Source organism: Tursiops truncatus, chromosome 2 (assembly GCF_011762595.2).
Source record: "Tursiops truncatus isolate mTurTru1 chromosome 2, mTurTru1.mat.Y, whole genome shotgun sequence".
In the NCBI taxonomy this organism is placed as follows: Eukaryota; Metazoa; Chordata; class Mammalia; order Artiodactyla; family Delphinidae; genus Tursiops; species Tursiops truncatus.
In genome coordinates this window covers 122,503,492-122,515,103 of record NC_047035.1, presented here as the reverse complement: position 1 = coordinate 122,515,103, position 11,612 = coordinate 122,503,492, and positions in this window count along the sequence as shown.

Below are 11,612 nucleotides of genomic sequence, written 5' to 3'. Positions count from 1 at the left end.
TTCACAGGACTGAATGGCAATGCTCACAAATTTACAGGTTATAACAGAAAAGTCTGACGTACTGCATCTAGCATTAAAGTGAGGACATGCAACACTGCCAGAGTTTATCCCCCTGTAAGGCATCCAGAGAGGTAAGCAGCAGGCTATCCTCCCTCTGAAAAGGCTGTGGTCAGGCACAGGTTCTCTGTGTGATCAGGAACCACAAGGCTGGAGAGGAAACTGCTAAGAATGCTGATAAAGCATAGCGAAGATGCAGAGCAAAATTGGGATGGTGAAGTGTAAAGGATGCCAGAGATTAAGGCCAGGGAGCAGAGGCTGGAGAGTATTCCATTGTAGGAATATACATTGTGGTGTTTTCCAGTTTTTAACTATTTTGAATAAAGCTGCAATGAACAAGCCTTTTTTGTGTGCATATATTCTCATTTCTCTAGAGTAAACACCTAGGATTAGAGTTGCTGATCAGAGATGTTTAATGAAATGAAAAACGACCAATTATTATTCCAAAGTGGTTGTCCTAGTTTTACACTCCCACCAGCAATGGTGGAGAGTTTCAGTTTCTCCCCATCCTCACCTCATTTCATGCTGTCATTCCTTTTCATGTTAGCCATCCTAGTGAGTTTGTAGTTGTACCACCTGGGCCTGGAGTTTCCTTTATGAGAAGGGTTTTGATTATGAACTTAATACCTTTAATTGATATAGAGAGGCCCTGAAACAAGATGGCAGAGTAGGAGGACGTGCTCTCACTCCCTCTTGCGAGAACACCAGAATCACAACTAGCTGCTGGACAATCATAGAAAGGAAGACACTGGAACTCAACAAAAAAGATACCCCACATCCAAAGACAAAGGGGAAGCCACAATGAGACGGTATGAGGGGCACAATCACAGTAAAATCAAATACCATAACTGCTGGGTGGGTGACTCACAGACTGGAGAACACTTATACCACAGAAGTCCACTCACTGAAGGGAAGGTTCTGAGCCCCACGTCAGGCTTCCCAATCTGGGGGTCCAGCAATGGAAGGAGGAATTCCTAGAGAATCAGACCTTGAAGGCTAGTGAGATTTAATTGCAGGACTTTGACAGGACTGGGGGAAACAGAGACTCCACTCTTAGAGGGCACACACAAAACAGTGTGTGCGTTGGGACCCAGGGGAGACTGAACCAGACCTACCTGCTAGTGCTGGAGGGTCTCCTGCAGAGGTGGGGGGTGGTTGTGGCTCACCGTGGGGACAAGGACACTGGCAGCAGAAGTTCTGGGAAGTACTCCTTGGCGTGAGTCCACCCAGAGTCTGCCATTAGCCCCACCAAAGAGCCCAGCTAGGCTCCAGTTTTGGGTTGCCTCAGACCAAAAAACCACATGGAGGGAACCCAGCCCCACCCATCAGCAGTGAAGCAGTTTAAGTTTTACTGAGCTCTGCCCACCAGAGCAACAGTCAGCTCTACCCACCACCAGTCCCTCCCATCAGGAAACTTGCACAAGCCTGTTAGATAGCCTCATCCACCACAGGGCAGACAACAGAAGCAGGAAGAACTACAGTCCTACAGCCTGTGGAACAAAAACCACATTCACAGAAAGATAGACAAGATGAAAAGGCAGAGGGCTAAGTACCAGATGAAGGAAGAGGGTAAAACCCCAGAAAAACAACTAAATGAAGTAGAGATAGGAAACCTTCCACAAAAAGAATTCAGAATAATGATAGTGAAGATGATCCAGGACCTCGGAAAAAGAATGGAGGCAAAGACTGAGAAGATGCAGGAAAAGTTTAACAAAGATCTAGAAGAATTAAAGAACAAACAAAGAGAGATGAACAATACAATAACTGAAATGAAAACTACACTAGAAGGAATCAATAGCAGAATAACTGAGGCAGAAGAATGGATAAATGACCTGGAAGACAGAATGGTGGAATTCACTGCTGTGGAACAGAATAAAGAAAAAAGAATGAAAAGAAATGAAGACAGCCTAAGAGACCTCTGGGACAACATTAAATGCAACAACATTCACATTATAGGGGTCCCAGAAGGAGAAGAGAGAGAGAAAGGACCTGAGAAAATATTCAAAAAGGTTATAGTCAAAAACTTCCCTAACCTGGGAAAGGAAATAGCCACCTAAGTCCAGGAAGTGCAAAGAGTGCCATACAGGATAAACCCAAGGAGAAACATGCCGAAACACATAGTAATCAAACTGGCAAAAATTAAAGACAAAGAAAAATTATTGAAAGCAGCAAGGGAAAAAATGACAAATAATGTACAAGGGAACTCCCATTAGGGTGACAGCTGATTTCTCAGCAGAAACTTTAAAGCCAGAAGGGAGTGACATGATATACTTAAAGTGATGAAAGGGAAGAACCTACAACCAAGATTACTCTACGCAGCAAGACTCTCATTCAGATTTGATGGAGAAATCAAAAGCATTACAGACAAGCAAAAGCTAAGAGAATTCAGCGCCACAAAACCAGTTCTATAACAAATGTTAAAGTAACTTCTCTAAGTGGGAAACACAAGAGAAGAAAATGACCTACAAAAACAAACCCAACTCAGTTAAGAAAATGGTCATAGGAACATACATATCAATAATTACCTTAAACGTGAATGGGTTAAATGCTCCAGCCAAAAGACACAGGCTTGCTGAATGGATACAAAAACAAGATCTATCTGTATGCTGTCTACAAGAGACCCACTTCAGACCTAGGGACACATACAGACTGAAAGTGAGGGGATGGAAAAAGATATTCCATGCAAATGAAAATTGAAAGAAAGCTGGAATAGCAATACTCATATCAGATAAAATAGACTTTAAAGTAAAGAATGTTACAAGAGACAAGGAAGGACACTACATAATGATGAAAGGATCAATCCAAGAGGAATATATAACAATTATAAATATAGATGCACCCAACATAGGAGCACCTGAATACATAAGGCAACTGCTAACAGCTATAAAAGAGGAAATCCAAAGTTACACAATAATAGTAGGGACTTTAACATCTCCCTTACACCAATGGACAGATCTTCCAAAATGAAAAAAAATAAGGGAATGGAAGTTTTATTTATTTATTTTTGCAGTACGCAGGCTTCCCACTAGCGTGGCCTCTCCTGTCGTGGAGCACAGACTCCGGACGCGCAGGCTCAGCAGCCATGGCTCACGGGCCCAGCTGCTCCGCGGCACATGGGATCCTTCCAGACCGGGGCACGAACCCGTGTCCCCTGCATTGGCAGGAGGACTCCCAACCACTGCGCCACCAGAGAAGCCCGGAAATGGAAGCTTTAAATGACACAATAGACCAGATAGATTAAATTGATATTTATAGGACATTACATCTAAAAACAACAGATTACAATTCTTCTCAAGGGCGCATGGAACATTCTCCAAGACAGATCACATCTTGGGTCACAAATCAAACCACAGTAAATTTAAGAAAACTGAAATCATATCATGCATCTTTTCTGACCACAACGCTATGAGATTAGAAATGAATTACAGGAGAAAATAATAAAAAACACAAACACAGGGAGGCTAAAGAATACGTTACTAAATAACCAAGAGATCACTGAAGAAATCAAAGGGGAAATCAAAAAATACCTAGAGACAAATGACAATGAAAACATGACAATCCAAAACCTATGGGATGTGGCAAAAGCAGTTCAAAGTGGCAAGTTTATAGCTATACAAGCCTACCTCAAGAAACAAGAAAAATCTAAAATAAACAATCTAACCTTGCACCTAAGGGAACTAGAGAAAGAAGAACAAACAAAACTAAAATTTAGCAGAAGGAAAGAAATCATAAAGATCAGAGCAGAATTAAATGAACTAGAAACAAAGAAAACAATAGCAGAGATCAATAAAACTAAAAGCTTGTTCTTTGAGAAGATAAACAAAATTGATAAACTATTAGTCAGACTCATCAAGAAAAAGAGGGAGAGGACTCAAATCAATGAAATTAGAAATGAAAAAGGAGAAGTTACAACAGACACCGCAGAAATACAAAGCATCCTAAGAGACTACTACAAACAACTCTATGCCAATAAAATGGACAGCTTGGAAGAAATGGACAAATTCTTAGAAAGGTATAACCTTCAAAGACTGAACCAGGAAGAAATAGAAACTATGAACAGACCAATCACAAGTAATGAAATGGAAACTGTGATTAAAAATCTTACAACAAACAAAAGTCCAGGACCAGACGGCTTCACAGTTGAATTCTATCAAACATTTAGAGAAGAGATAATACCCATCCTTCTCAAACTCTTCCAAAAAATTGCGGAGGAAGGAACACTCCCAAACTCATTCTATGAGGCCACCATCACCCTGATACCAAAACCAGACAAAAATACTACAAAAATAGAAAATTACAGACCAATACCACTGATGAATATAGATGCAAAAATCCTCAAAAAAATACTAGCAAACAGACTCCAACAACACATTAAAAGGATCAAACACCATGATCAAGTGAGATTTATCCTAGGGATACAAGGATTCTTCAATATATGCAAATCAATCAGTGTGATACACCATATTAACAAATTGAAGAATAAAAGCCATATGATCATCTCAATAGATGCAGAAAAAACTTTTGACAAAATTCAACACCCATTTATGATAAAAATTCTCCAGAAAGTGGGCATAAAGGGAACCTACCTTAATATAATAAAAACCATATACGATAAACCCACAGCAAACATCATTCTCAGTGGTAAAAAACTGAAAGCATTTCCTCTAAGATCAGGAACAAGACAAGGATGTCTACTCTCACCACTATTATTCAACATAGTTTTGTAAGTCCTAGCTACAGCAATCAGAGAAGAAAAGAAATAAAAGGAATACAAATCAGAAAAGAAGAAGTAAAACTGTCACTGTTTGCAGATGACATGATACTATACATAGAGAATCCTAAAGATGCCACCAGAAAACTACTAGAGCTAATCAATGAATTTGGTAAAATTCAATGAATTTGGCAGGATACAAAATTAATGCACAGAAATCTCTGGCATTCCTGTACACTAATGATGAAAAATCTGAAAGAGAAATTAAGGAAACACTCCCATTTACCATTGCAACAAAAAGAATAAAATACCTAGGAATAAACCTACCTAGGGAGACAAAAGACTTGTATGCAGAAAACTATAAGACACTGGTGAAAGAAATTAAAGATGACATAAACAGATGGAGAAATATACCATGTTCTTGGATTGGCAGAATCAACATTGTGAAAATGACTCTACTACCCAAAGCAATCCATAGATTCAATGCAATCCCTATCAAATTACCAATGGCATTTTTTACGGAACTAGAACAAAAAAATCTTAAAATTTGTATGGAGACACAAAAGACTCCGAATAGCCAAAGCAGTGTTGAGGGGAAAAAACGGAGCTGGAGGAATCAGGATCCCTGACTTCAGACTATACTACAAAGCTACAGTACTCAAGGCAATATGGTACTGGCACAAAAACAGAAACATAGATCAATGGAACAAGATAGAAAGCTCAGAGATAAACCCACACACCTAAGGTCAACTAATCTATGACAACAGAGGCAAGGATATACATTGGAAAAAAGAAATCTCTTCAATAAGTGGTGCTGGGAAAACTGGAGAGCCACATGTAAAAGAATGAAATTAGAACACTCTCTAACACCATACACAAAAATAAACTCAAAATGGTTTAAATAAACTCAAAGTGGATTAGAGACCCAAATGTAAGACTGGACACTATAAAACTCTTAGAGGAAAACATAGGAAGAACAGTCTTTGACATAAATCACAGCAAGATCTTTTTTGATCCACCTCCTAGAGTAATGGAAATAAACATAAAAATAAACAAATGGGACCTAGTGAAACTTCAAAGCTTTTGCACAGCAAAGGAAACCATAAACAAGAGGAAAAGACAACCGTTAGAATGGGAGAAAATATTTGCAAACAAATCAATGGACAAAGGATTAATCCTCAAAATATATAAACAGCTCATGCAGCTCAATATTAAAAATACAAACAACCCAATCCAAAAATGGGCAGAAGACCTAAATAGACATTTCTCCAAAGAAGACATACAGATGGCCAATAAGCACATGAAAAGCTGTTCAACGTCACCAATTATTAGAGAAATTGAAATCAAAACTACAATGAGGTATCACCTCACACCAGTTAGAATGGGCATCATCAGAAAATCTACAAACAACAAATGCTGGAGAGGGTGTGGAGAAAAGGGAACCCTCCTACACTGTTGGTGGGGATGTAAATTGATACAGCCACTATGGAGAACAGTGTGAAGGTTCCTTAAAAAGCTAACAAATAAATTACCATATGATCCAGCAATCCCACTACTGGGCATATACCCAGAGAAAATCATAATTCAAAAAGGCACATGAGCCCCAATGTTCATTGCAGCACTATTTACAATAGCCAGGTCATGGAAGCAACCTAAATGTCCATCACCAGACGAATGGGTAAAGAAGAAGTGGTACATATATACAATGGAATATTACTCAGCCATAAAAAGGAATGAAATTGGGTCATTTGTTGAGACGTGGATGGGTGTAGAGACTGTCATACAGAGTGAAGTAAGTCAGAAAGAGAAAAAAAATATCATATATTAACACATATATGTGGAGCCTAGAAAAATGATACAGATGAACTGGTTTGAAGGGCAGAAATTGAGACAGATGTAGAGAACAAACTTATGGACACCAAGATGGGAAGAGGCGGGGGGCGTGTGGGGTGGGTGGTGTATTGAATTGGGTGATTGGGATTGACATGTATACACTGATGTGTATAAAATTTATGAGTAATAAGGACCTGCTGTAAAATAAATAAATAAAATTAAATTTAAAAATTAAAAAAAAAACACAAAAAACAAACAAAGCACAAGGAAATGGTGAAGATAATGGCAATGCTGCTGGGCTATTAAAGGAGTTCAATCTTTCTTCTGATTTGAGAAAATGTCTCTATGAAAAGTGGTATCAGCCCTTTTGTGCCTGAAAAAAGGTTAAGTGTCACCACCCTAATTACAATGATGTTCCACTCAGCAGAAAGCAAAAGCTATTGTTCGTCAGGTGATATGCTAGGTTATTAGTTTTCTAAATAAACAGGATTTTATTCAAGTAAAGTAAAAAAAAATATATTGACATAGAGATATTCAGATTTCCTATTCCTCTTGAAGTTAATCACTTCATCTAATCTGTTGACTATATTGGCATAAAGTTATTTGAAATGTTTCTTCATTACTCTTTTAATACCTGGAGGTTGTAGTGATAATGTAATTCCATTTAACTTCTCCTTTTTGTGCTATTTTTGTCATATATTTTAAATTCAGTTGTTATAAAGCTCACAATAAATTGGTATAATGTTTGCTTAAACAATCATTTGCGTTTTAAAAAATATTAACAAATTAAGAATATTATTTGGAAATAGAGTCATTGTAGTGTAATTAACTAAGATGAGGTCATACTGGAGAGGGTGGCCCAAATCCAATATGACTGGTGTCTTTATAAAAAGGGGAAGTTTGGAGACAAACGTGCACACAAGGGGAACACCATGTAAAGATGAAGGCAGAGATCTACAAGCCAAGAAATGCCAAAGATGGCCAGCAAACCAGCAGCAGCTGGGAGAGAAGCCAGGACTAGATTCTCCCTCACGGCCCTCAGATGGAGCCAACCCTGCTGACCCCTTGATGATGGGCTTTCAGGCTCCAGACTCTGAGATAATACATATCTCATTATGTGAGATAATACATTTCTGCCAGACTGTGAGATAATACATTTCTGTACCCCAGTTTGGCATACTTTTTTACAGCAGCCCCAGCAAACTCATACAGGGATATATTGCTCTACATTTTGTTCACATCCAATAAATGAGATATAACACATATCATTACTACACATATTCTTTTCCAACTTCCCTCTTTCACGCATTAATGTATAGATATCCTTCACCAGCGCATTCAATTCTACCTCATTTTTTAAAAATGGCTACCTAGTATGCATAGTATGAACATACCTTTTCTCTCTTGAAATGTTATTTACCTTTTATATCTTATATGTTAGGCTTTTATAGTACAGAAGTATTCACTTATATAGTTGATCTTGTTCTTTATGGCTTCTGGGTTTTGTTGTTTAGGAAGTTCTTTCCACTCCAACATCTTAAAGATAGTATATATTTCTATGATATTTTTCCTTTATAAAGTTTAAATAGTTAATCCAACTAGAATTTATTTTAATTTATGGTGTGAGATTAGACTTTTTTTCCCTAGTCAAATTTTCCAATATAATATATCGAATAGTTCTTCCTTTCCTCAATTGATTTAAAACTCTTCATATATCATAGACTAAATTTCCATAAAAACAGAAATTTGTTACTGGGCTCTATTTTTATACCAGTTATACATTAATTCATGAAAACCAGAAATTATAGCTTTAATTGATGTAAAGTATGATATATCCCTTTTTTTACATTTCAATTTACAGTGTTTGTGTGTCCCACCTTTTAAATATATCATTTGATATATAAATTTTATGTTAGATATGTTTGTTACAAAGTATAATGATATACTTAAATAGTAGTTATCTATTACTGTGAAACAAATTACCCCAAAACTTAGTGGCTTAAAACAACAGCCATCATTTATTATATCCCAGTTTCTGTGGATCAGGAATTCAGGAGAGGTTAGCTGGTGGTTCTGGTATGGGGTCTTTCATGGCCCTGGAGACCTCAGCTCCTCACTGTGTGGATCTCCCATCGGGCGGTGTGAGTGCCCTCCAGCTTAGCAGCTGGCTTCCTCCAGAACAAGTGATCCAAGAGAATGGAGGCAGAAACGGCAATATCTTCTGACCAAGCCTAGAATAACACATTGTCATGTCCTCAGTATCCTCGAACACCAGGAGATGGGGCTCACTGGGGCCCCTGGATACAGCACAGGAAACAGTCCACTCCTAATAACTTACATCTACTAGTGTGTCCTGTCCTCATCACAGCCCCCTGCCTCCCTTTGATATTTATCATTTCACCCTGTTTTTTTTTTAATGTCTGCATTTTCAAAAAGTTTTATTTTGAGATAATTGTAGATTCATATGCAATTGTAAGAAATAATACACGGAGCTCCGCTACACCCTTCACTGAATGTTCTTCAGTGTTAACATCTTGTATAATTATGGTACAATATCACAACCAGAAAATTAACATGAATAAAATTTATTAACTTTATTCAAATTTCACCATGCACTCATGTTTTACGTGCACTCATGTGTGGGTATGTATGTACATGTGTTTAGTTCTATGCAATTTTGTTTCATGTGTAGATTCATCTTATCACTGCTACTGTCAAGATGCAGAACAGGTCCATCACAAGGACCCCTAGGGATACCCTTTTATAGCCACAGCCACTTCCCTTCTTTTCTCCTCCCAAACCACTGGCAACCACACTGGCTCTCCATCTCTAGTATTTCATCATCTCAAAAATGGAATGGAATCACACAGTATGTAACCCTTTTTTTTGTTGTTGTTTGTTTGGGTTTTTGTTTGTTTGTTTGTTTAGCAGAGAAAGGTTTATTGCAAGTCTCAGCAAGGAGAACGGGGAGATCCTACTCAAAAGGCCCAAACTCTAGTATGTAACCTTTTGAGGTTGGCCCTTTTTTTCACTAAGCATAATTCTCTTGAGATCCATCCAAGCTGTTGTGTGCATCAATAGCTCATTCATTTTTTTGCTCAGTGGTTAATTCCATGAAATGGATGTACCATCATTTGTTTATCCGTTTACCTGTTACAGGCATTTGGTTTGTTTCTAATTTCTAGATTTTATGCATAAAGTTGTTGCTGTGAACATTTGTGTACAGGTTTTGTGTGAATGTAAGTTTTAATTTATTGGGGATAAATGCCTAAGAGGGCAATTGCTGAATTGCATGGTAAGCACTAGTTTCGTTTTCTAAGAAATTGGTTTATCACATATAAAATGTGCTGAATAATATTTAGCTCAGTATTACTCATATTTGTGCTGTGTAAGAACAGTGTTGTTCTGTATGTAATCTTCTAGGACTTACTATTTCACTGAACATTAGGCTTCCAAGATTTCTCCACTTTGTTGCATGTACCTGCAGTTTATTCATTTTCATAGCCCCACACATTTTTTACTTTGTGACTGTATTACTGTCCACAGGCAGTGGTGGAACAAGTCGCTCGCTCCAATTGTGAACAAACACACCATTTACAATGGAAGTGTTCACGGGCAACGTTTCTTTGGGCTGATTCTTAGAGATGGGGGTGCTAAGATTTAAGGACTTTGAATGTTCAACTTTCAGATGAAACACCAAAACACTAACTGAAGTGGGTATACCAATTCATACTTCCACTGGTGAAGTTTAAAAGTTTCTTCTACAGAGGGTGTGGAGAAAAGGGAACTCTCCTACACTGTTGGTGGGAATGTAAATTGGTGCAGCCACTATGGAGAACAGTGTGGAGGTTCCTTAAAAAACTAAAAATAGAACTACCATATGATCTAGCAACCCCACTCCTGGGCATATAACCAGAGAAAACCATAATTCAAAAAGAAACATGCGCCCCAATGTTCATTGCAGCACTATTTACAATAGCCAGTACATGGAAGCAACCTAAATGTCCATCGACAGATGAATGGATAAAGGAGATGTGGTCATATATACAATGGAATATTAGTCATAAAAAGGAATGAAATAATGCTATTTATAGCAACATGGATGGACCTAGAGATTATAATACTAAGTAAAGTAAGTCAGACAGAGAAAGACAAATACCATATGATATCACTTACATGTGGTATCTAAAAGAAGATCCAAATGAACTTATTTACAAAACAGAAAGACTCACAGAGGAAACAAACTTATGGTTACTAAAGGGAATAGTTGGAGAGGAGGGGAGATAAATTAGAAGTTTGGTATTAGCAGATGTAAACTATTACCTATAAAATGGATAAAAAACAAGGCCCTACTATATAGCACAGAGAACTATATTCAATATCTTGTAATAACTATAAATGGAAAAAAATCTGAAAAAGAATATGTATATACATATATATAACTAAATCACTTTGCTGTACACTTGAAACTAACACAACATTGTAAATTAACTGTACTTAAATTTTAAAAATTACTGAGTAAAAAAAAAAAGTTCCATCTAGTCCACATTCTCAAAAGCCTTAAGTATTGTTTGGCTTCTTAATTTTTGTCAATGCAGTATGTTATTAATTTCTTATCTCCAAAATTTTTTTCATATTTATCTCCATTTATTCTTCAGTTACTTATATTCAATTTGTCAAGTTGAAAAAAAATCCAGTTGCAATTAGTTTGGAAAATGCACAAAATCAACAGGTTAATTTGAGAGGTGCACCCAGGGACACGGCATACTTCTATCTTTATTTAGATCTTCCTTTATCACCTCAGTAAAATGTCATCTTCACCAGCCACGTGTTCACATGTTCCTCATCTCTAATATTGGGATAAAAATCCTTCTGCCTCAGGGCAGGATGATGGAGATAAAGGCTATAAAGTGATCAGCACACACCGATCAGGTATTACCTGCTCCCCAAAGGTTAGACATTACTGCTGCTATTGTCGGGGGTTGTTATGCTTATTTGCAAACAGCCCAAA